Raw genomic sequence first — 25,174 nt, 5'->3', positions numbered from 1 at the left:
ATCAAGGAAGAACCTTCCCCTAGAGAAAATGTAAGCTAAGAGGATAGACCGCACTCCATCAGATGTTTCCTGAATTTCACCCTGCTGCATCCTAGGCACCACTCTGGGTGCTGGGGTCGGGAAGCCAGGGGCACCAAGTGAGACTTGGTCCTCATCTTGCATTACACTGCCCAGGTGTCTACAGAATGCTCCTGTCAGAACAAGGTGAGAAGCTGGTCAGGGCCTGTTTACAGTGTTAGAGGGCTGCTCTTTTGCCTTGAGAAATTCTAGGATTAACAGGTAAATTCCATCTCCAAAAGGGAAGAGATGTGTATAGAGATGGAGGCCTTGAATTTTATCCACTAGGAGAAGTCCACAAAGCCAAAAATGGAGTTAGTCATACTCCCACAATAAATGTGGGAAATGAATATCACTTCTCTGATTTGCTAAATGCTTGAGAAAGCAATTTTGAATAATTATTTCCTATAGTAGTAGAGAGGTAAGAGATCTGCTGTTTTCAAAGCAGAGAAAACCAAGGCAAATTCCTGACCCGGTCACAGTGGAACTGTTGGAGAAGCTGAAGCTAGAACTCAAGTCAGCTTGAGCCGAAGCTTTTCTAGTGTTGCTAGCCCAACAGCATGCACTTTCGCAGGTTTCCTGCCTTATCTCCATGGAGCCAGGATCTGAGAGGCAAGCAAGTGGGCCAGCCTCGCAGTGAACCAGGCAGATGGGCCTGTTCAATTGCAACTTCTGGAGCTAGTGAGTCCTTATTACTCACCCAGCTTTATGTCCTCTTAGAAAATAAAACCCTTAATCACCTTCAGACAGCATTGGCAGGTGAAGCCTTCATAAAAATGTCAAACAGTCTGCTCGGAAATCACATTTTGTTAACCACCTACACAAAGATTCATCTGAAAGTCTACAGACCTCAGCCTGCAAGCTTAGTATATTGAAATGAAAACACCTCTGCTTTGTGGATGTCTCAAGGAGCATGCAGTTGAAAATGGATACCAAGTAATCAACTGGGAGAGGACAGAAGAGAAAAACAAGATTATTTTAAGTAACTTTTTTTTTAAGCACTTTCCAGTTGGGCCCAGTTGGTTGATTTCCTCATAGAAAAAATAAGAGTAAAACTCTGATTTGGAAATTATTCCCAGAGCCCACTAGGGTTAATAAGCGGGGTCCCTCCCTTTCTCTAGGAAGTGTGCTTGGTATTTCTTTGGTCTTCTGCAACAGTAGCTTTGCCTTAAAACAATAAATTCAGCCCTAGCCGGTTTGGCTCAATGGATAGGCAGGCGTCCTCAAACTACGGCCCGCGGGCCACATGCGGGTGTTTTTGCCGTTTTGTTTTTTTACTTTAAAATAAGATATGTGCAGTGTGCATATGAATTTGTTCATAGTTTTTTTAAAACTATAGTCCGGCCCTCCAATGGTCTGAGGGACAGTGAACTGGCCCCCTGTTTAAAGTTTGAGGACCCCTGGATAGAGTGTTGGCCTGCAGACTGAGGGGTCCGGGTTCGATTCCAGTCAAGGGCACATGCCTGGGTTGTGGGCTCGATCGCATGCAGGAGGCAGCCAATCAATGATTCTCTCTCATCATTGATATTTCTATCTCTCTCTCCCTCTCCCTTCCTCTCTGAAATCAATAAAAAATATATTTAAAAAAAAAAAAACAACAAAAAATAAATAAATAAGAGTATGTCGATCCAGGCTAGAGCATCACATGTGCTAGAAAAGACGATTGAAGAAGCCAGGAAGTTAGAACTGGAGTTCACATTCTCCATCGTGTCTAATACTTATTTTTGCCAGTTTTTTTAGTCAGTTGCTATCACCAGTAATCTGGGATGGAGAAACTTGTGGTTTAGAGGAAGTGGCTGGAGAGGGGCTGATCAGCAGAAAAGAGTATCAGTATTTGTTGAGAGGTTGGTGACGATCTTTAATGTCCTTCTGGTTTTAAGGTTCTGTCATTTGCCCTGGCCGGGGTGGCTCAGTTGGTTGAGCATCATCCCATGCACCGAGAGGTCACTGGTTCGATTCCCAATCAGGGCACATGCCCAGGTTGCAGGCTCAATCCCCAGTAAGGGGTATGCAGGAGGCAGCCGATTGATGTTTCTCTTTCATTGATGTTTCTCCCTTCCTCTCTCTAAAATCAATAAAAATATATTTAAAATTTTTTTAATGATTCTGTAATTCTAAACCGTGGACCTGGCCAAATTTGCCTGTCAGTCTTGCCCATCCCACACTGGAAAGGGATTTGTTTCATTATTCTCACTAGGGGCTTCTACACGTGGCACAGGCCCAACTGCAACTCACACTGAGTCATACACATCAACATCCCACTGTTGACAGGATGGCAGGCACTAGACAGGCATGGGTGTTCTAGAAAAAAACATTCACTACTTGACTTCGTAGCATCACTTGCCCCCCCTGCTGCTAGTCTACCTGCTTCCACACACTCTTGCATGCACCCAGAAGTATTTGTCTATCACCCATTCTTTACTCCATCCTACTCAGGGTTCTCAGTTGTAAGAAGGAGAAATCCACTCAAGTTGGCTCAGAGTCAGGAAGTCAGCCCTCCCAGGGACTGGCCCTTCCCTGCCGCTCTCAGGGGCAGCTTGGTCTTTGTCATCGGCCTGCCTCTGTTCACCTATTTCCTACTGTTCTCTGCAGCTTGGCTTCCTGGTTCCACACAGTTCATGTTCCCCCATAACTTCAGCATGCACTTTGCTTTGTCTTGACACAGTGCCAGCTCTGGCCTCAATTTTATATCACTTTTCAGCTCAGCTTCCCACAGCTGGCTGACTCTAATTCTGGATCCCAGCTCCAGATTTCCCAGAAGAATCTGAGTGCTACCCATCTTAGGGCAGGTGTCCACCCCTAATATGATCAGTGAAAAGAAGCACGTATTGTTACTGAAGACCGGAGAAAAACCTAGCAACGCTTAGAGAAATGGAGTTACACAGATTTATTACGCTGGTGGGCTCAGAGCAGAATAACTCTCTCAAATTCCGAGCCACAACATGGAGGAAGATGTCTCTTTTTATCTTTCCCAGTCTTTTGTCTCCCAAATATGGTGTTTTCCAGTCCCCTTTGCAAGTTCTTAAAGAGCCCCCTGTGCTGGGGCTTTGAGACCTCAACCAAAGGACTAGCCTGGCGCCAGCACTGATAACTTCGTCTGGGGATGGTTTATGGCCTCTCTAAAATGGGAGTAAACAGGTCTTGCAGGACCAGACAATTAAAGGGGCAGTGACTAGATTTAGATTGCCAACCCCAAAAAATGTCTCTTTTTTCCCCATCAGTATGGCCACAGAGGCCCCCTCCGGTGGTGGCTATAGCTGTAGGGGGCAGGAGTGGTTCCCAAGGAAGGGCTTATGTCTGGGAGCACTCCAGAAAGTGACCGCAGTACCCTCCATCTGAGCCAGTTATTCCCAGATGTGCAATACAAGTATTCTGAAGTCACATTTTGGTAACCATCAAGCCATCATTTCATTATATTCCTCTCTAGTTAAGAAACCTACAACTAAGGAGATAGTAAGAGTAGTAGGGGAGAGGTTCACCAATGAATTTCAAGGAAATGGTGAAAGCTCTGAGGAAAAGGCCCTCCAGTGATTCCCATGTAGTGGTAGAAGAACAGAGTGCTCAACCAATAGAAGAAAAGTGGATCGTGTTTATATACAGTTTCAGCATACAGTATAAAGGGCTAATGCACTGGGTGCATAATAAGATGCAAGAGACTAAATTGCAGTAAAAGCAAGAGTTAACCTACCATTACACACATATGATTAGCAGCAATTTAAAAGTATTTGATTCCCAATTCTAAAAAGGTTGAAATAATGTGTGAACTTACACACTGCTGTGTGCACTGAAAAAGCACTTTTAGCATCTCGGAGAACTTGACAGCGATTTCTATCCCTATTCTACAGACACAAAAACACAGGTACAGAAAAGGTAAACCATTAACATCGCCATCCGCTAGTGGCAGAGCTGGGCCAGTGCATATACACTCCCAGCCAGGGCCCTCTCCAGCCTCAGGGTTCTCAGCCTGTCTGTCTGATCATCAGAACCATACGGGTTGGGTGGTAAAATGCAGACTGCTAGGCACTACCTGACAGCACTGAAACATCCCTTGGGAGGGGGCCCTACCTCTATATTTTTATAAAGCTCCTCAGTTACTTCTGATGATCAGCCAGGTCTGGAAACAATTGCATTCACCAAAATTTTCAACCAGAAACTGATAAAGGGTGGACGTGTTTTCCTGGCCATGAACAGCCTACAGGAAAGTATCAGGCTTTTCTGGAAAACACAGTGGTATCTTCCTTTTACACATCACACTCCATAGCCTGCGCTGAGAACTCGGAATGAACCCACGCTGACGCTGTGACCTGGACCCCTTGTGAGAAGCCCCTGCCCTCATCTGAAGCCCAAAGATGTGAGTACTTATCCCCAGCAGGGACTGGGAGGGTGCTGTGAGAAGAGTTTGTAAAGTGGCTCAGCGCCTGCCACATAATATGTTTAGTAAGTGTTTATTGTTAACTCTCTTTCTGGAGCTACTGTCACTGATGATAAGATAACTTGAATTTCACATCTTTTATTTCTGGGTTTTTCACAGGAAATAGCCAAAAGCCATTAACAGGGATGAAAAAACTCAGGACCTAGGAAAACCAATATTGGCTAATGGCATTTGTTTTTATCAAACAGACCAAATGGTAACTCCAGTTTGGGATAAAGCAAAGGTAAATATTGACTGGTCTTAAAGCCCTTGCTAACTGGTTTAGAACCCTGTATGTTCAGGTGCCCCAAGACCAGATTTCCCTCCCCTCTCCCCCCGCTTGCTGCACCCACCCACCCCAGGGCCGTCAGAGCAGGCAAGAGTTCTGTCCACCCCTGCATAGCCAACCCTGTATCCCCTCTTTCCCCCCACAGCCTGGTTTTCCTGATTCGGTCCCTCCTTAGGGTGAGTGTCCCAGTGGAAACTGAGAGGAGGGAGTACTTTTGCCCTGAGCATGAAGTTACCCTTGGAAATACCAGTCCTGTCATTTGGGGTTTTAGGTCTCTTGGTTCTTTCTCTTACGAGGTCTACTCCCAATTTCCTTGCCCTTCAAGGTTCAGCTTCTACATTTGAGAAGATGAGAACACAAAGAATAGATGGAGAAAACACTTTTTCAGGGTCATTCCTTGGAAGATAGGCACTTTGAATCATACCTTAAGTCCTATGCGCTTTGGGGTACACCAAGCATGTCAAACGCAAAGGCTAACACAGGCCAAATAAACAAGGTTTAAGTTTATGTGGGCCGCAAAAAAGCAAAAGCTTCAATTTTCATAGAAACGTGGGTTTATTTTGATAGAGACATGCTGAATACAAAGGGCTGAAATAAATGAGTAATAGTTAGCATAAGATAATAGAACATTTTAATCAAAGTTAATGTTTTTCTTGAACATTAACTTACCAGACACTGAATAACTGCACAAATTAATAAGCATAATGCAAATAAACCTTCTTGTTCTCCGAAAGCGAAATATTTCCTGTTGCGCACACCAAACAAGTCAGTCCAAGACTAATGACCTGGCAATCGGCTGCTAAAATATTCACTGCTAGTATTAGTGGAGAGAAATGGTGCACCTGCGTGTAAGGCGCATAAGGGAAATGAATGCAACATGATTATAGTAATCAGTCATTAGCGAACGTTGTAGTTCGTTATTAATAATCCTATATAATAAAGAGGTAATATGCAAATTATCCCTCACAAGATGGCTGCCTACGACCAGGCCAGCAGGAGGGTTAGTGAGGGATGACCAAAGCAGGCTGCGTGGGGCGACCAGGCCAGCAGGGGGGCCATGAGGGGTGACCAGGCCAGCAGTGGGGGCGACCAGGCTAGCCAAGGCGGCAGTTAGGGGTGATCAGGCTGGCACGCAGAGGCGGTGAGGGGCGATCGGGCCAGCGAGGGGCGGGGAGGGGGGAGTTAGGTGCAACCAGGCAGGCAGGCAGGTGAGCAATTAGGAGCCAGTGGTCCAGGATTGTGAGAGGGATGTCCCGAATTGGAGAGGGTGCAAGCCTGGGCTGAGGGGACCCCTCCTTCCTGTGCACGAATTTCATGCACTGGGCCTCTAGTTATGTATAACAGGATATTGTAAAAATTAAGTTATAAAAATTTTATTAAAATGTTTCTTACATACCATTATATTGGCTGGGCCGCAAAAATATTCGTTGTGGGCCGCATGCGGCCCATGGGCCTCGAGTTTGATACGCTTGGGGTACACAGTGGTGAAAATTAGAAGGGCATATGATGCTCAGAGTTCTTACTGTTTGTTTTTTTATTTTCTTTGGTGAGATACACCTCACTGGATAACAGAGGGGGCACATTTTTGTTTTGGTGCAACAGCTGATTTCTCATAACTTAAACCAGCTTGATCTGAGAAGTTGTTCCAGGTCTTTTCTTTTTCTTTTTTAATGATGAATAAGTCTTCTTTTGAAAACAACTGTTTGCTGCCTTCCATCCTCAGCTGAAATGAGTGCACAGCTCTGTTATTTACCAAAGTGGAGGCTACACCTACACAGGATCTACTTTTGGGCTTGGAGAGGGTGGTAATGCTGCAGCTCATGAAAATGGACTTGCCAAGTTAATTTAAATTGGTGTGAAGAGCAATTCCAGTATGCTGGCTGACAACACTCAGACTGACCTCAGAGCTGGAGATGGTGAACAATAGTATTGTACAGTTGAGAGCAAGCAGTGCAATCAGCCTGGGGTGGTTTTTCTAAGTGTCTTTTTCAAGGACCTGACAAAGGAAATTGTAAAGCTCCATCACTCAGACCTGTGGGCGCTTCATTTCGTTGTCCTCACACCTGGCAGTGTCCCCTCACTTGGTACAGAGAGATGATAACGGATGAAGAAACAACTCATTCCTCCAGAGGGAAAGGAAGGGGGGTGGGGGTGCTGGGCTGAGAAGTTAGCAGTTACCTGGAGGCTTTTGACTATTTGTGTAAAGCGAAGTCGGGGGTCTCAGAATGACTGTTTAGCTCAGGCCCATTTCAGAATTAGAAATTAGAAGGGCTTAAAGAAATTAGAGGAAATATTCAAATTAATGATTATTAAAAGCATAACTCCTAACTGCACTGCTGTAGGTTATCATGTACAGAGAAGGTGAACCATGCCCACTGAGAAAAATTGAAGTCACTTAAAACTTTCTATGCAGAAGAAGGGAGTTTGAATAGAAAGAGCATAGGTTCTGGGCAGGAACACTGGTTCATTTTAGCTGTTTCTCTGCATTTCATTTCTTGCTTATAAAGGCTACTACCAAAGTGCCTACCTTATGCTGTTTATTGTGAGAATAAAGCAGTACTTTAATCTGTAAAATAATATGCAAATGTTAATTATTTCATTGTTGTGGGCACTTTGAGTTGCAAATGACAGAAACGCAAACTGGCTTAAGCCAAAAACCATCTGCCTCATGAACCCTAATATAAGGGATAAAAATGCAATGGTGGAGTTTACAGGCCCATGTCTCTGTACACTCATTCCACAGTGTTATAATGTATTGAAGGCTTACCAATATGGAACTAAGCCATGCTTTCCAGAACACCACATTCTGAGACTGATTTAATACGAGTACTGAGCTTACAAAACCTACATGACTGGTGGTTAGCATCCCCCCTACACTGTCTTTCTCAGATCATGCTTTTAGAGCCCTGTCTTCCTCAGTGGTGTCACCCTGCTAGCAAACATGTTCAAGGGGACGATTGAGAATTCTTGCTATATTTTAAATTTCCTTCTTCAAAAAATGGTGCTAGAGTAACATGTTATAGGGAGATGTGAGAATTATAAAGTAGTGGCACTATCAGAACTCATGGGCCCTTGGGAAGAATTTGTGATTGGAACTGCTCTGGAAGCTCCGTCTGCTTGGCCTGGCCAGTCAGAAGAGATGCAGGAGGGATGAGGGGGAGACATATACTGCCATGTATGAAGGCCACATGTGTATCGCTTTCCACTAAATTGTGACCATCTCCTACCAAGTTGGAATTTGTCTTTTTGGGGGGGAAATTTGGAATTAGTGTTGCCCCTTCATCTAGCACTGTGCTTGGCACACAAGACAAATTTAATAAATACTTGTTAAGTGAATGAAGTGATAAGTAACAAAGTTGAGAACTAAGATGGAAATAGACAAGAAGAGTAGAACAAAGATGTTCTAAAGAAAGCAGTAACCAGAATTAGTAATGCAGCCCTGGCTGGTTTGGCTCAGTGGATAGCGCATCAGCCTGCGGACTGAAGGGTCCCGGGTTCGATTCCGGTCAAGGGCACATGCCTGGGTTGCAGTCTCGATCCCCCGTAGCGGGCATGCAGGAGGCAGCCGATCGATGATTCTCTCTCATCATTGATGTTTCTATCCCTCTCTCCCTCTCCCTTCCTCTGTGAAATCAATAAAAACATATATTTTTTTAAAAAAAAATTAGTAATGCATATGGGAGATGAAGGAGAAGAAAGATCCAAAGTGAAATGATGATAATGGGCTATTATTTATTTACTATGAATTAACATAGAAAAGCACTGACAAATTCCTTCTGGACTTGATGAGTCTGAGCTGCAATAAGGACACAAAACTTCAAGATGTGGAGCTAGAGATCTGTAGTCAGTGCCATGGAGGTGACAGTTCTGGGAACTGGGAGAGATGGGCCAGAAGACTGAGATTGGAAGAGTTTGACAGTGAACCGAAACTGTAAGATAGATGGTGGTGGTGGCGGATGATGATATTTTTATTTTATTTTGTTTTTATTTTTTGAAACCATTATTGTTGAGAGTATTACAGATATCTCCCTCCCCCGCCACTCACCCTTTCCACCCAGTTCTCGCCCCGCACCAGGCCTTCACCACCCTATTGTCTGTGTCCATAGGTAATGCATATATGCATATAAGTTATTTGGTAATTTCTTCCTGCCCCTCTCCCTCTGAGATTCCTCAGTCCCATGTTTTTATGCCTCTGGTTCTATTTTATTCATCAGTGTATTTTGTTCATTAGATTCCTTGTTTGTTTATTTTGATTTTTAGATTCAATTGTTGATAGATATATATTTACTAGAGGCCTGATGCACAAAATTCATGCACGGGGGGGGGGTCCCCTCAGCCCAGCCTGCACCTTCTCCAATCCTGGACCACTGGCTCCTAATCACTCACCTGCCTGCCTGCCTGGTCGCCCCTAACTGCCCCCCCTGCCATCCTGGTCACCCCTAACTGCCCCCCCCTGCTGGCCTGATCGCCCCTCACTGCCTCTGTGTGCCAACCTGATCGCCCCTAACTGCACCCCCCTGCTGACCTGGTCACACCCAACTGCCCCCCCCTTGCTGGCCTAGTCGCCCCTAACTGCAACCCCCCCCCAGCGGCCTGGTTGCCTCTTACTGCCCCCCCTGCCAGCCTGGTTGCCCCTAACTGCCCCCCCTGCTGGCCTGGTTGCCCCTCACAGTCCCCCCGCCAGCCTGGTCACCCCACGCAGCCTGCTTGTTCAGTCGTTTGGTCATCCCTCACTAACCCCCCTGCCGGCCTGGTCATAGGCAGCCAACTTGTGAGGGCGTGAGGGTTAATTTGCATATTACCTCTTTATTATATAGGATTGCCTTTATATTGTTCATGTTTTTTATCTTTTCTTTTTCTTCTTTCTCTTAAAGAATACCCTTCAATATTTCATGTATTACTGGTTTGGTGGTGATGAACTCCTTTATTTTTTTCTTGTCCGTGAAGCTCTTTATCTAACCTTCAATTCTAAATGATAGCTTTGCTGGGTAATCTTGGTTGTAGGTCCTTGCTATTCATCATTTTGAATATTTCTTGCCACTCCCTTCTGGCCTGCACAGTTTCTGTTGAGAAATCAGCTGACAGTCGTATGGGCATTCCCTTGTAGGTAACTAAATGCTGTTCTCATGCTGCCTTTTTTTTTTTTTTTAATGGGTCCAGGCCTCTGTCTTGAGACCTGGGAAGCCAGGTTAGGCTTATTATTATTATTACTAGAGGCCCGGTGCACAAAATTTGTGCACGGAGGGTGGGGTCCCTCAGCCTGGCCTGCACCCTCTTCAATCCGGGACCCCTCAGGGGATGTTTGACTGCTGGTTAGGCCTGATCCCTGTGGGCCTAAACCGGCAGTTGGACATCCTTCTCGCAATCCGGAACCACTGGCTCCTAACTGCTCACTGCCTGCCTGCCTGCCTGATTGCCCCTAACCACTTCTGCCTGCCTGCCTGATAGCCCCTAACTGCCCTCCCCTGCCGGCCTGGTCGCCCATAACTGCCTCTGCCTTGGCCCCCACCATCGTGACTTTGTGCAGAAGGACGTCCAGATGGATGTCCAGAAGACATCCAGTCTAATTAGCATATTACCCTTTTATTAGTATAGATTATTATTATTATTATCATTATTGATTTCAGAGGGGAAGGGAGAGGTTAGAGAGAGAGAGAGAAACATCAGTGATGAAAGAGAATCATTGATTGGCTGCCTCCTGCACACACCCTACTGGAGATCGAGCCCGCAACCCAGGCATGTGCTCTTGACCAGAATTGAACCTGGGACCCTTCAGTCCGCAGGCCGACACTCTATCCACTCAGCCAAACCAGCCAGGATTTGTAAGTCTATTTCTTTCACCAGGTAGGGGAAGTTAACTGTCATTATTTCTTCAAACAGGTTTTCAATATCTTGTTCTGTCTTCTCCTTCTGATATCCCCATAATGCAAATGTTGGTATACTTGAAGTTGTCCCAGAGGTTCCTTACACTATCTTCATATTTTTGGATTCTTTTTTCTTTTTGCTCTTCTGATTGGGTGTGTTTTACTTCCTCATATCCAAACTATTGATTTGATTCTCAGAATCCTCTACTATTGATTCTCTATAAGTTATTTCAGTTAGTGTATGCTTAATTTCTGACTGGTCCTTTTTCATATCTTTGAAATTCTCACTAAGATCCTCAAAAGTCGCATTAAGTCCCTTGAAGCTCTCATTAAGATCCTTGTGCAACCTTATAACCATTGTTTTAAACTCTACATCTAGTAGTTTGCTTGCTTCCATTTCATTTAGTTCTTTTTCTGAAGATGATTTCTGTTCTTTCATTTGTGACATGTTTGTCTCCACATTTTGACTCCTTCCCTGTGTTTGTTCCTATGTATTAGGTATAGCTGCTATGCCTCCTGGAATTGGTAGAGTGGCCTTGTATAGTAGGAGTCCTGTAAGTCCCCCAGTGGCTCAGCCTCCTCAGTCACCTCTTCTGGGCACTCTAGTTGGGCCCCTGTGTGGGCTGTGTGCACAGTCTTGTAGTTGAGCCTTGATTGCTGTTAATGTCACTGGGAGGAATTGACCTCCAGCCCAATTGGCTGTGAGAACCAGCTGCAACTACAACAGAAGAGCTGCTATGTAAGAGACATCACTATGGAGCAGGACTTGCTTCAGTGGGGCTTTGGTGCTACTGCCAGGTTTTGGGCCTCATTGATAGGTACATGCCAGCTGCTGCTTGTTTGAGAGATTTTAGGAAGTCTGAGGCCTGAGCCTGGACAGATCATTCACATGGAAAAACCATTGCAAACAGCTTGGGTGGGGCTACAAATTGAATGGGGTGGGGTCTCAGGGAATCACCAGGGTGGAGCAAACAGTGTGAGCCAGGCTGATGGAAACTCAGATATGGCTGCCAGTCAGCTTTGTGACCAGGGAGCTCCCAGCACAGGAACAATGACCATTGCAAGCACCCCTGTCTAGGAGAAAGCTGCCCCCAAGTTCCTGCCCTGATGCCAGACAGTCCAGTTCCTCCCCGTATGTCCCTGGTTCCCTGGTGTTTTCATTTAGATATGCAAGAAGCTTGGGCATGGTGGAAATAGAGTGAAAATATCCCCCTACCCACCTCCCTCTTCTGAAATGGCCCACTGGGATCACTGCCCTGCTTCATATTAACATGACAAAACTCGACATAGTGTTCATGAGCACACTCGTACCCACTTCAGCCCCAGAGCACTCAGGATGGGCTTCTTGGAAGAGCAAAGGTTCATCTCCCTTAATTTGGTTTGAGGAATGGGGGCCTGTTGTATTTCCTGGATGAGGGAGTTTGGGGCAGGTTAAAAAATTTTAAATCTAATCTAACTGTTGTCCTGGTGCCTAGCAGCTCTAGAAGGTTAATCCTTCTCACATGCCTGCCCTTCTGTCTCTGAACTGAAGGAATCCAGCCAGCAGGCAGTGGGCAACCTGGGGCAGACAGTCTCAGTTAGGCATCTGTGCAGCCGGCCATGATCTGACATCAGGCTGGACTCAGGGCCTGGACAAAGCCCCTTTCTCTCTACCTTCTCCCTTCCATCATCCTTGTGTTTGTATCTGGGTCCTCAGAGTTTTTTCCTTCCCTTTCTGTCCCCGTTTTCTACTTCCCCTCTGCTCCTGTGTCTCCCCATTCCTAGCCCTCACCTTCCCACAGGTCCCTGGCCCCTCCCCCAGCATCAGGCCAGTCCCTATGCTCAGCTGCATGGATAAACTTCCCACCTAGAACCTCCCCTGATAGGGATTTACCAGGATATAATTTTTTAAAATATATTTTTATAGATTTCAGAGAGGAAGGGGGAGAGAAAGATAGAAACATCAGTGATGAGAGAGAATCGTTGACCAGCTGCCTCCTGCATACCCCACACTAGGGGTTGAGCTTGCAACCCAGGCATGTGCCCTGACAGGGAATTGAACCGTGACCTCCTGGTCCATAGGTCACCAATGCTCAACCACTGAACCATGTCAGCCAGGCCAGAATATAATTTGTTTAATTTTTTTTTCTTTTTAATCCTCACTTGAGGAAATGTCTTTCATTAATTTTAGAGAGAGGAAGGTGGGGGAGAGAGACAGAGAGAGAAACGATATGAGAAACAGTAATTGACTGCATCCAATACACATTCGGACCAGGGATCAAACCTGCAACCTAGGTAGTTATGTGCCCTGGTCGGGAATTGTACCCGCCACCTTTTGGTGTACGAGACCACATTCCAACCAACTGAGCCACACCAGCCAGGGAAGTTTGTTTAATTTTTAATTTGATTATCCACTCCTGCCAATCAAGAATGCATGTCCTTTGTAGAAAATTGGGAAAGTATAGAAAAGTATGACAGGCAGAAAAGATCATTCATGGGATAAGTAGTTAAGTCTTTTCCTAGGTTAGCATCTGTATCTGTTTGATTCTGAGCTCTGCTTCTTACACATCCATGTGACCCAAGACCAGTTACCTACCTTCTCTATCTACACTTGTCTGCATAATTGTGACATTTGCATCTGGAAGCATTGTCTGAGGATAAAATGAGCAAATACTTAGGACATAGTAGGACTTACAAAATGATAGGCATTGGTCTCAATTAAGTGGTAGCCATTATGATTGGGAGTTGTGACTGTTGCTGTCATAGCTCAGCACCCCCACTGGAAGTCCTCTCCGGGCCGGACAACACAGGAACTGCTCCCGCTGAGCTGCAGGTGTTGGTAAGATGCTCTGGTTTTGAACAAGCTCCCAGTGGAAGGTGGACAGGTAGGGTTGGGTCCCCAGTACTGTTGGCTGCCCTCGGGACATGCTGATCCTGGAATCCGATTCCATCTCCTCATTCTCATTAACAACTATGCATCACTTCCCGTCTCTGCCAGTTCTTTCTGGTTCGCCCTCCAGCCCCCACCTCTGACCTTCTTTTCCCCTCCCTGGTCTTTTTTCTTTATGTTGTTGGTTTTTATTATTATTGATTTTAGAGAGAGGGAGAGAGAGAGAAGCATCAGCGTGAGAGAGAAACATCAATAAGTTGCCTCTGGTATGCACCCTGTTCAAAGGTAGAACCTGCAACCTGGGCCTGTACCCGGACCAGGAATCCAGCTGGCAACCTTTCGGTGCACAGGATGACCAACTGAGCCACTCCGGCCACGGCCCTCCCTGGTCTTTTAACTTTACTTTGTTGCTTCTCTGACTCCCTACTGCTTCTCTTGACTCTTGCTCCCACAAAAAAGCTAATGACAAAAGTGAGAGACCTCATACATTTTATCTTACTAACTAGTATTTTTCATTATAAAAATACGTTGTGCAATCTGTATATACAGGGAATCCCAAAACATGTACACACACTTTAACAGCTGATAGCTCGATTGATGTTTCTTTTCAACCAGACTAATCTTTGAACAAAGGAAATTCATCCTAAAATGCTGCTGGAAGTTTGAAAACACAGTTGAAGTACAAACACTGCCTTTATAATTATTCAAAGTGTCCCATAAAAATGTATACACACTTTGAATAATTAAAATGAGTATACATTTTAATAGCTGATAACTTACTTAATTTTCACTCTTTTTCAGGTTCAACTGATTTGAAATAATGGGTGAAGCCAGACTAAGCTTTGAACAAAGAAAATTTGTACAGTAGATTTTTTTTATGCCAGCAACAGTTGACGAATTGAGGGCATACAAATACCAAACAAAATGATTCTTGATGTTTGCAATTTCATTGCTTCACATTATCAGCAATGCCTGGACCAGAACGCTCATCAGTTTGAAAATGGGCATTGACCAAAAAATAGTTATTCATTTCTGTAGATTCTTTTAAATTTTGAAAATGAACTGTATGTTAATAAATACTGACTTTATAATCATCCTAAGTGTGTATACATTTTGGGGGGACACCCTATGTATATATGTTTAACACAATTAGATTCAGTATATATACTCTTCTGCAGACTGCCTCTTTTACTTAATATATGGCAGACATCTTTTCATATTGGTTCATACAGCTCGGCCTCCTGGATACTAATTAGAGGTTTTGTTGTATGTTGTTGTTTTTTCCTGCCTCTGAATTATGTCTGTTTTCTGCTTGTTCATCTTGGTCTTTCTGTTTTGTGCTGAAGGCTTCCTTGATAATTCTTGCCTATTCACATTTTTTAAGTGAGGGAGTTGATATTTGATTAGGAGCCCTCTGTGTGTGGGCAGGACTTGTCAACTGGCAAACTTTGCTTTATGGTGAGCAGGTGGGAACCTGGCCATGGTTCTGGGGATTCTAAAATGCCAGCATGTGGAGGATCTAAATTTGGGGAATCACACATTCTCACTGCCTTAATTCTCCCCAGAGAGTTTATTCAATTTTTTTAAAGAGAAAAGTACTATGTCATGTCATGTTTTAGGTAGATATGTGATAGGCAATTATGTTATCATAGACAGCTAGATATAAATAAAGGGAGCAAAGGAAATCAGACATGATGTATAGTCAGCTAGGAAGCATAAGCCTACTTAATCAGGAAGCTACAGCTTCACACCCCAGGGGATCGCAGCATTGCCCCGAAAAGGGGATTAACACAACCCCTCCCCCCGCCCCCCATATATAGGGAGGAAGGACCCGCTTTTCAGTCTCCACGTTCTACTCACCCAGACTATGGGGAAGGTAAGCACATGTGCTGTAGGAGCCAAGATTGCAACCATAGAGGCCTGTCTGTCTGGCCTGGGAAAGAATTGGATTGGATAAGGGACACAGGACCCCAGAGTACCTGGGAAATTGGTTGGTTAGGGGGAGGACCCATCAGAAGCCTATGAAAGCTTGGAAAGTGGATTAGTTAGTTTGAAGAAGCCCCTGGTCTCTCCCAAGCCCAAGTTAATATAACCTGAGCCTAACAAAGCCTTTTTTTCTCGTGGGATAACATGCACCTGCCCTGTTTGCTTGCACCTTTTTTCTCCATAGCAAACATGTAGCCACTGGCAGGCAGCCGTGTGGACTTCAAGCAGGCTTCAAGGCAAGCCTGGGTACTGGGTACAGCAGCGCCAGCTGGCTGGAGCACAGCCAGGAACTGGACTAAGCTTTGATATGGACTAAGCTTCGATTTGGCACAGAATCCCTGGACATTGGTTTTTGTATTGCGCTTGATGAATACAAGACTGGACTCTTTTCATGGTGGGATGGTCAGAGATGGAATATTAAAAATCTAGGGACAGCCTTCTATTTTCTCCCAAATAAATCTTACCACCAGACCTCATCCTCCCTTGTGGGTGTCCAAAAATGCTTTTCTTGAGACACCATAAGGACTCCACTTCTACCAGCAACATCTAGCCAGGCAGGAGCAGAGCAAGGACAGGTACAGAAGGTCACCAGGGCAGAAAGCCCCAAGTACCTAGCAACAGGCAAAACTGGCCTGGGTCCTCTCCCCCAGGGTGACCTTTGCTCCCTTGGCATATCTCCAGTCATACAGTTTAGACCCTCTGACCTGTCAGCGCTCGCTGATCATGTGGTTCAGATCCTCCCCTGACCTTTCTTCCCCTGGCCTGTTGCTAGTCATGCATGTTAGACCCCCATAGAGGGGGAATGAACAAGTGGACCTTAAGCATTAAGTCCTGGGACTGAGTTTCTGACCTGTATAAAATACATCTAAGCCTCAATTTTGTTTCATTCAGCTCCAGGCCCAGAAAAGCAGCGAAACAGATAAGCAACACCAGGGCTGACCTCGAGACCAGCTGCATTGACTAATAACACCCCCCACCTCCACCCCCACTCTGGTGACAACCAATCCATAGAGACTACGGCCCTGAAAGGACACAACTGGGAAGCTGATGAACATTATATTGGGCTCCTCCCCTGAGACCTCCAGATAAATACCCTCAAGACAGAGAACCCAGTGGGGTCTCCCTACTCCCTTTCCCAGGAGCATTTTCCTTGCCTCTCTGTTTCTCCTAAGTTCTAAGGGTCCTTCCTTTGCCTCTGTAACTTGTTTCCTAAGCCCATTTCTTCTATGGCTCACTTCTCCTACCTTTGTGACTTTCTAAATGAACTTTGGCTTATATTTGAGTCTTGGATCTGAGTTCTTAGCCAGAAGTCAAGTACCAAGGTTGCTGAACCAAGGTCCAATTGCCAATAACATTCTAGTGCCGTACTGCTGCCGATAGATAGATAGATAGATAGATAGATAGATAGATAGATAGATAGATAGACAGACAGACATACTCCCTGGGAAAATAAATACTATTATTTCCATGTTCTCAACCAATGAGAAGTGAAGGGAAAATTTAAATTCAGGTCTGTTTAACTCAAAAGCCAAATTCTCTTTAACAACTATGATAAACTGACCTGGATGATCCTGTAAACTGGGTACATAAATGTGTGGACAAAAAGGGGCCACATACTAAATCTGACAAGCTCAGGGGAGGCCTCCACGGTGGACTTCACAAACTCAGAGACCTAAAGTAACCACATAGGATGGTCTGAAATTAAAACTTTACAGCTAAAAGGGAGGCATGGCAGGTAGTCATGTCCTAGGCCAGTCTGTTCCTTGACAGAGGTCAATCTTTACCTTACCTGAGCTGGTCTATTGTCTTTTTGCATCTATATAACACTAGAGGCCCGGTGCACGAAATTCGTGCACGGAGGGGGGTTTGTTCCGCAGCCCAGCCTGTACCCTCTCCAATATGGGACCCCTCGAGGGATGTCCGACTGCCCGTTTAGGCCCAATCCCACCAGGCAGTCGGACAGTCGGACATCCCTCTCACAATCCAGGACTGCTGGCTCCCAACTGCTTGCCTGCCTGCCTTCCTGATTGCCCCTAACTGCATCTGCTTGCCAGCCTGATCACCCCCTAACCACTCCGCTGCCAGCCTGTTTGCCCCCAACTTCCCTCCTCTGCTGGCCTGGTCACCCCTAACTGCCCTCTCCTGCAGGGTTGATCACCTCCAACTGCCTTCCCTTGCAGGCCTGGTCCCTCTCAACTGCCCTCCCTTGCAGGCCTGGTCCTTCTCAACTGCCTCCCTTGCAGGCAGGGTGCCTCCCAACTGCCCTCTCCTGCTGACCATCTTGTGGTGGCCATCTTGTGTCCACATGGGGACAGGATCTTTGACCACATGGGGGCAGCTATGTTGTGTGTTGCAGTGATGAACAATCTGCATATTACTCTTTTATTAGATAGGATAGAGGCCTGTTACAGGGGTGGGGGCCAGCTGGTTTGCCCTGAAGGGTGTCCCTGATCAGGGTGGGGTTCCCTTGGGGCGTGGGGCGGCCTGAGCGAGGGGCCTGTGGTGGTTTGCAGGCCGGCCACACCCCCTGGCAACCCAAGCGGAGGCCCTGGTATCTGGAATTTATTTACCTTCTACAATTGAAACTTTGTAGCCTGGAGTGGAGCCAAGCCTGGGGCTCCCTCCGAGGCCGGCAGCCATTTGTGTTGGGGTTATAATTGAAACTTTGTAGCCTTAAGCGGGTGAGCCCTGCCAGGGTGTGCAGAAAGATTTGCTTCCCCTGTTGCTGGGGACAACCCTGGCCTGCTCTCTCAAGCTCCATTCTGCCGCCATTTCTGTTTGAATTTGTTTACCTTCAATAATTGAAACTTTGTAGCTTGAGTGGAGGCTTAGGCCTGGCAAGGGCAGGCGGAAAGCTTGGCTTCCTCTGTTACCTAGGAAACCTTGCTCTCTGTGGCTGTAGCCATCTTGGTTGAGTTAATTTGCATACTTGCTCTGATTGGATGGTGGGTGTGGCTTGTGGGTGTGTCGGAGGTATGGTCAATTTTCATATTTGTCTATTATTAGGTAGGATACCTTTGCAATATGCGGGCACAATCTCCCACCACTGCAGGAGACCACAGAGCCTCTCATTGTTATCGTGTTAGTTGTTAACCATTAACCAATAGGAAAAAGAAGTATGTGTCTATTTGTTTTACTTTTTATCCAATCCCTGAGATTCCCTCACTTTGCTTTGTCCCACCTCCCTAATCTGTCACCAGTGAATTTCCTGTAACACTCCTTCTGCCTCCTGCTTTGATTCTGGTGTATAAAATCAGTGGTAAAACTGGCGGCTCTCTATGGAGCACACATGCGCCTCTCCCCACCCCTTCTTTCCCCAGCGGGTGTTCTCTCTCTTCCCCCACTAAGCTCCAAGGGCCCTTCTTTTGCTGTAACTTGTTTCCTGAGCCCATTTCTTCTATGGCTCACTTCTACCTCTGTGACTTTCTAAATAAACCTTTTCTTATAGTTTAAGGCTTGGCTCTGAATTTTTCTCTTAGCCAGAACTCAAGAACTGAGGCTGCTGAACAGAAGTTAACAGCTGGTGCCATTTTTTCCACTGCTAACATATGGTGCGTGATTCCCATTGCCTGCTCGCCATTCTCGATGGGGAACCACTCATAGTGCCTGGAGATACCCATAGGGGGTACATACTTGCCAACTGGGAGAAATTTGACCATGAGTCCCTCAAGAAAAGGAGGCTAGTCTTCTTTTGCAACATGACCTGGCCCCTATATAAAGTGGGCAATGGAGAGGTTTGGATAGTCAATGGCACTAATAATTTAATTTTCTTTTATTTTTTATAAGGTTGCCAATTTTTTTTTAAGATTTTTTTTTTAATTGAGAGAGAGGAAGGGAGAAGGGTAGAGAGAAACATCAGCTGCCTTCTGCACGCCCCCTACTGGGGATCGAGCCCACAACCTGGGCATGAGCCGCTGGCTGGCCGGAATCAAACCCGGGACCCTTCAGTCTGCAAGTCGACGCTCTATCCATTGAGCCAAACCGGCTAGGGCTGCACCATTAATTTTGATACTATCTTGTGGCTAGGCCTATTTTGCTATTCCCAAGGGAAATGGATTACCTGTAAACTAGATCTCTCCACAATTGCTGTATTGTACTCACAGCCCCCGCCTCCTTTACCTCCCCTGGGTAATTTCTCAGAAAATAAGAAAATAAACAAGTAAATAAGTGGTAAAACTGCCATTTCCAGAGATTTTGTCAATTTGTTGAGATTTTGCTTCCTGGCAATTATCAGTTTGACTCAAATAAACTAATAAAAATTCTTACAGGTTTGGATGTTTCTTACATCAACAGGTAGATAGATTTGGTATAATTTGGCTTACCCTGGACCCTAGCCTCATTCCCCACAGAAGGATCTTGGTTAGTGGTCTTGTATAGAAATTGTAGAGCCTTAGTGTTGAGAAAATCACTTTGCTTTTAGCCTCCATTCAGACTTATTTCTCATCCTCAAAAGAAAAAAACATCTGAGAGAGGCAAATCAAAACAACAATGAGGTACCATCTCACACCTGTCAGAATGGCTATCATCAACAAATCAACAAATGACAAGTGCTGGCGAGGATGCGGAGAAAAAGGAACCCTTGTGCACTGCTGGTGGGAATGCAGACTGGTGCAGCCACTGTGGAAGCAATATGGAGTTTCCTCAAAAAGTTAAAAATGCCCCTGGGTCCGGGTGAGGCTGGGTCCCGGGTCCGGGTGAGGCCGCGCGCCCCTGGGTCCGGGTGAGGCCGCGCGCCCCCGGGTCCGGGTGAGGCCGCACGCCCCTGGGTCCAGGTGAGGCCACGTGCCCCTGGATCCGGGTGAGGCCACGCGCCCCTTCGTCCGGGTGAGGCCACGCGGCCCGGGGCCCGGGTGAGGCCGTGCCCCTGGGTCCGGGCGAGACCAAACCAGAGGGAGTCGGACCTGCATTACCACCATTTGTCCACCATCCAGAACTGAAAAGTCAGTGCTGACATGTACACATAAGGAACTAGTGGACATTGAAATTGGGTCTCAAAAGAACTGTTGGTCCAGAAAGAAACTCACTACAGACTGATTCATTTGCCTGTCAGCATAACTATTATTGCTCGTCTCACATTCAGTTCTTATAAGTATATATCTAGTGACATATGATCTTGCTCATCTAGGGGAAATGATGAACAACATAGACTGAGGAACAAGAACAGACCCAGAAACAAGGAGGCATCGATCGGACTATCGGGCCTCAGAGGGAGGATAGGGGAGGGTGAGGGGAGGGGGAGAGTTCAACCAAAGGACTTGTGTGCATGCATATGAGCCTAACCAATGGTTAAGGACAACAGTGGGTTGGGGCATCCGTGGGGAGGGGTGTGGGATGGGAATGGGGGCATGAGGACAAATATGTGACACCTTAATCAATAAAGAAATTTAAAAAAAAAAAAAAGTTAAAAATGGAACTCCCATTTGACCCAGTAATCCCACATCTAGGAATATATTCCAAGAAACCAGAAACACCAATCAGAAAGGATATATGCACCCCTATGTTCATAGCAGCACAATTTATAATAGCTAAGATTTGGGAACAGCCAAAGTGCCCATCAGCAGATGAGTTGATTAAAAAACAATGGTACATCTACACGATGGAATACTACACTGCGGTAAAAAAGAAGGAACTCTTACCATTCGCAACAGCATGGATGGACATGGAGAGCATTATGCTAGGTGAAATAAGCCAGTTAGAGAAAGATAAATATCACATGATCTCACTCATTTGTGGAATATAATGAACAACATAAACTGATAAACTAAGATCCAGAGACAGAGAAACATCCAATAGACCATCACCGAACTTCAGGGGGGGGGGGGGCGGGGGGGGTTAAGAGATCAACCAAAGGACTTGTATGCATGCATATAAGCATAACCAATGGACACAGACACAAGGGGGTGAGGGCATGTGCTGGGGGGTCAGGCTGGCTGGGGAGAGGTCAATGGGGGGAAAAGGAGAGAAATGTAATACTTTATGTAATACTTTAAACAATAAAGAAATTTTTTTTTAAAGAAAAAGAAACAACCAGCCCTAGCCTGTTTTGCTCAGTGGTTGGAGCATTGGACTGAAGGGTCTCGGGTTTGAGACCCGAGGGCTCCCACCTTGGTTGCAGGCTAATCCCTGGCCCTGGTCCTGTATATGCATTTACAGGAGGCAGCCAATCAATGTGTTACTCTCACATCAATGTTTCTACCTCTCCCCCGCCCACTCTCTCTAAAAATCAATGGAGAAATATCCTCCATTGGATTTAAAAAGAAAAAAACAAATTTTCTGAATGTTTGTTAAGCTTCACTTTCTTGACACAAAGAGAAGCTCTTGGCATTTATCCTTTCAGGCCCTTTCCATTGAAGGGCATTGAAAAGGACATTGCACTCTGGTACATTTTTTAAAATATATTGTTAGTGATTTCAGAAAGGAAGGGAGAGAGAGATAGAAACATCAATGATGAGAGAGAATCATTGATTGGCTACCTCCTGCATGTGCCCTTGACCGGAATCAAACCTGGGACCCTTCAGTCCGCAGGCTGACGCTCTGTCCACTGAGCCAAACCAGCCAGGGCTCACTCTGGTACATTTTGAAGCCAAGAACCACTCTGTTGTAATAGTTGCAGCATCCATTCTGTGTTGAGATCAGTTGCATAGCTATTTGATGCCTGGGCACTGCCTCTTCTGTTTACGGAAGTGGAGGCTCTCTGCTAAATGATTATTAATCCTGCTCTTTCAACTTTTAAAAAACTGATTTGGGAGAGAGAGAAACATGGATTTGTTGTTCTAGTTATTTATGTGTTCATTGGTTGATTCTTGTATGTGCCCTGACCGGAGGTCAGACCCACAACCTTGGCATATTGGGATGACACTCTTAACCAACTGACCTACCCAGCCAGGGCTCCTCTTAACTTTTTTTTTTTTTTTTAATATATTTTATTGATTTTTTACAGAGAGGAAGAGAGAGGGATAGAGAGTTAGAAACATCGATGAGAGAGAAACATCGATCAGCTGCCTCTTGCACACCCCCTACTGGGGATGTGCCCGCAACCAAGGTACATGCCCTTGACCAGAATCGAACCTGGGACCTTTCAGTCCGCAGGCTGACGCTCTATCCACCGAGCCAAACCGGTTTCGGCTCCTCTTAACTTTTTAATGTCATTCAAGGTCACTGTGAGTTTCAGCCATTCTTTCATTCTGAGGTTGCTTGAAACCTCTCGGCCTTAGAAGACCTCCTTTGTTAAAAGATAATATAATAATCAATCCAGTGACCTTTCAGGTATGGTTAGTGTCAGGTCATACAGAAAATGTCTTGGGATAGCTAATTATGAAGCAAATTGACCAGTAACTCCCTGAATTACTTTTATTGAGTTTTATTGTTTAATATAACTTGTCATATCCTAGAATGTCATTCCCAATCAGAAAGTAGAAAGCTTTACCTTTTTTTTTTTTTTTAATCCTCACCCAAGGATATGCTTTATGAGGAAGGGAGGGAGGAACAGAAGGGTTGGGAGAGAGGGGTGGGTTACATCAATTGGTTGTTTCTTGTGCTTAGACCGAACCCCCAACCTGTGTATATGCCCTGACTGGGAATCAAACCTGAGACCCCTTGGTGTACAGGACAACACTCCAACCAACTGAGTCATATGAGCCAGGACAGAAAGAGGACGCTTTTAAAGATAGGACATAAACCCCAACACACACCTCTTCAAAAATTGTTTTCTGATCTGCATAAGAGGGAGGCCTTTACTCATAGGAAAATAAACTTCTGCTATACCTTTTTAAGTTGACTCAAGTGTGTGTGTGTGTGTGTGTGTGTGTGTGTGTGTGTGTGTGTGTGTTTTATTAATTTCAGAGAGGGAGAGAAAGATAGAAACATCAATGATGAGAGAGAATCATTGATTGGCTGCCTCCTGCACTCCCCCAAGTGGGGATAGAGTCTGAAACCTGGGCATGTGCCCTGACCAGGAATCAGACTGTGACCTCCTAGTTCATAGGTGGATGTTCAACCACTGAGCCATGCCAGCTAGGCTCAAATATATTTTAAAACAGGAAGAAAAACATTAAACAAAATGTTTATTTGAAAGATTTAAATTTGCATTTTTAAAACAAGGTGAGTAGTAACCAGCCTCCAAGAGGGTCACCTGAGATCCCCACCTCCTGGTATTCACAGCCTTGGGTAGTCTCCTCCCACATTGAATTGGGGTGCCCTATGTAACCATTGGGATATTGAGGAAATCATGGTGTGTGACTTCCAAAGCTGGGTCATAAAATATATTGTGGCTTCTCCCTTGCCTTCTGTTAGCTCTCTCACTCTGGAGAAAACAAATGCCATATTGTGGAGACACTCAAACAGCCCTGTGATGAGATCCTCGGGGAGGAATTGAGGCTTTCTACCAACAGTCATGTGAGTGAGCAGCTTGGAAGTCGATCCTCCGGCCCAGTCAGACACTCGGATGATTGCAGACTCAGCTGACATTTTGACAGCAACCTCACAATAGAGGCCCCAAGCTAAAACCACCTAGCTGAGGGTGCCTGAATTCTTGACCTACATAAACTACAAGATGAATGTTTTGTTATTTTAAAACACTAAATTGGGGGGTTATTTATAACACAGCAATAGATAATACAGTGAGTCACAATAAACAAGGTGAAAGATTCAGATTATGTATTTGAAAATAAATAGGAATCCGAGGATATTCAGAGCTTTCAACTTGTAGAACATGTGACAAAGTTCCTTTGATTACGTAGGGCTGATTTCACTCATTGTTCTCTTCTGTGGGTGTACACATTCACCCATTTATACCTATATATTTGTTAGGCGGTAATTATACCTTTCCAGGGGTTGTCATTCTTCTCCAACACTATAAAAATCCTTGGAGGAGGAGAAGTTGAAAGAGAGGAGTTAAGGAGCAGCAAATCACAACTGAAAACAAAGTCAAAACTTTCTAATTCAACATGAGCATTAGCCCAGCCATCTTCTAATTCATACCGGTGGTTGTGGGTTGTCAGGCCTACATCTCCATGCCACTTCCCAGCAAGGAGACCTCCAGGTGCTGAAACTGTCACTGGCTGAGTCTCACTGTCTTGAACTGCAACTTACCTTGGAGTTTTATAGGAAGCAAGCTTGGGCACCCTCTGGCGACCTTCCAATGAACTACAAACAAACATTACCAGGGCCATTTTAAGTACTTGCCATGTTTAATTTAAGTTCTTTTTCTATACATATACTATAGATAACAGCAGCTGGGAGTATGATTTCCAAAAAGGAACGCTTTTTACCTACATACTTTTTAAAATATAATTCTTTATTGTTGAAAGTATTACACGTCCCCTTTTTTCCCCCATTGGCCCGCTCCAGCCCATCCCTGCTCCATTGTCTGTGCATCTATGCATGCAAGGTTCTTGGGTGATTACTTCCCACCCACCCACTCTCCCCTACCTTCCCTCCAAGATTCCACATACTGTTCCCTGCTTCCATGTCTCTGGATCCACTCTGTTCATCAGTTTATTTTGTTACTTGGATTCCACATATGAGTGAGATCATGTGATACTTGTCTTTCTCTGACTGACTTATTTCACTTAGCATGATATTCTCCAGGTCCCTCCATGCTGTTTTAAAGGTTAAGAGATTCTTCCTTTTTACTGCTGCATAGTATTCCATGGTAGAAATGTACCACAGCTTTTTTATACACTCATCTCCTGAAGGGC

General features: G+C 45.2%; 1 protein-coding gene across 3 annotated transcripts in view; it reads left to right on the top strand.

Annotated features, from left to right (window-relative positions):
* Nucleotides 1–16,777, top strand: part of GTF2F2 (general transcription factor IIF subunit 2) — a 201,318-nt gene extending 184,541 nt beyond the window's left edge. The window contains exons 9-10 of one of the 3 annotated variants that reach the window (XR_008556732.1): nucleotides 4,319–4,408; nucleotides 4,589–4,688. The gene's annotated coding sequence lies outside the window, so the exon portion shown is untranslated. Of the gene's footprint in view, nucleotides 1–4,318; nucleotides 4,409–4,588; nucleotides 4,689–14,291; nucleotides 14,575–16,367 lie in introns of those variants that run through there. The other 2 variants (XR_008556733.1, XR_003619086.2) reach the window with 2 other exon arrangements.
* Nucleotides 16,778–25,174: the final 8,397 nt, after the last annotated feature.

The sequence above is a fragment of the Eptesicus fuscus genome, chromosome 8 (assembly GCF_027574615.1).
Source record: "Eptesicus fuscus isolate TK198812 chromosome 8, DD_ASM_mEF_20220401, whole genome shotgun sequence".
Taxonomy (NCBI): Eukaryota; Metazoa; Chordata; class Mammalia; order Chiroptera; family Vespertilionidae; genus Eptesicus; species Eptesicus fuscus.
This window is presented reverse-complemented; position numbering and strand designations above follow the sequence as displayed.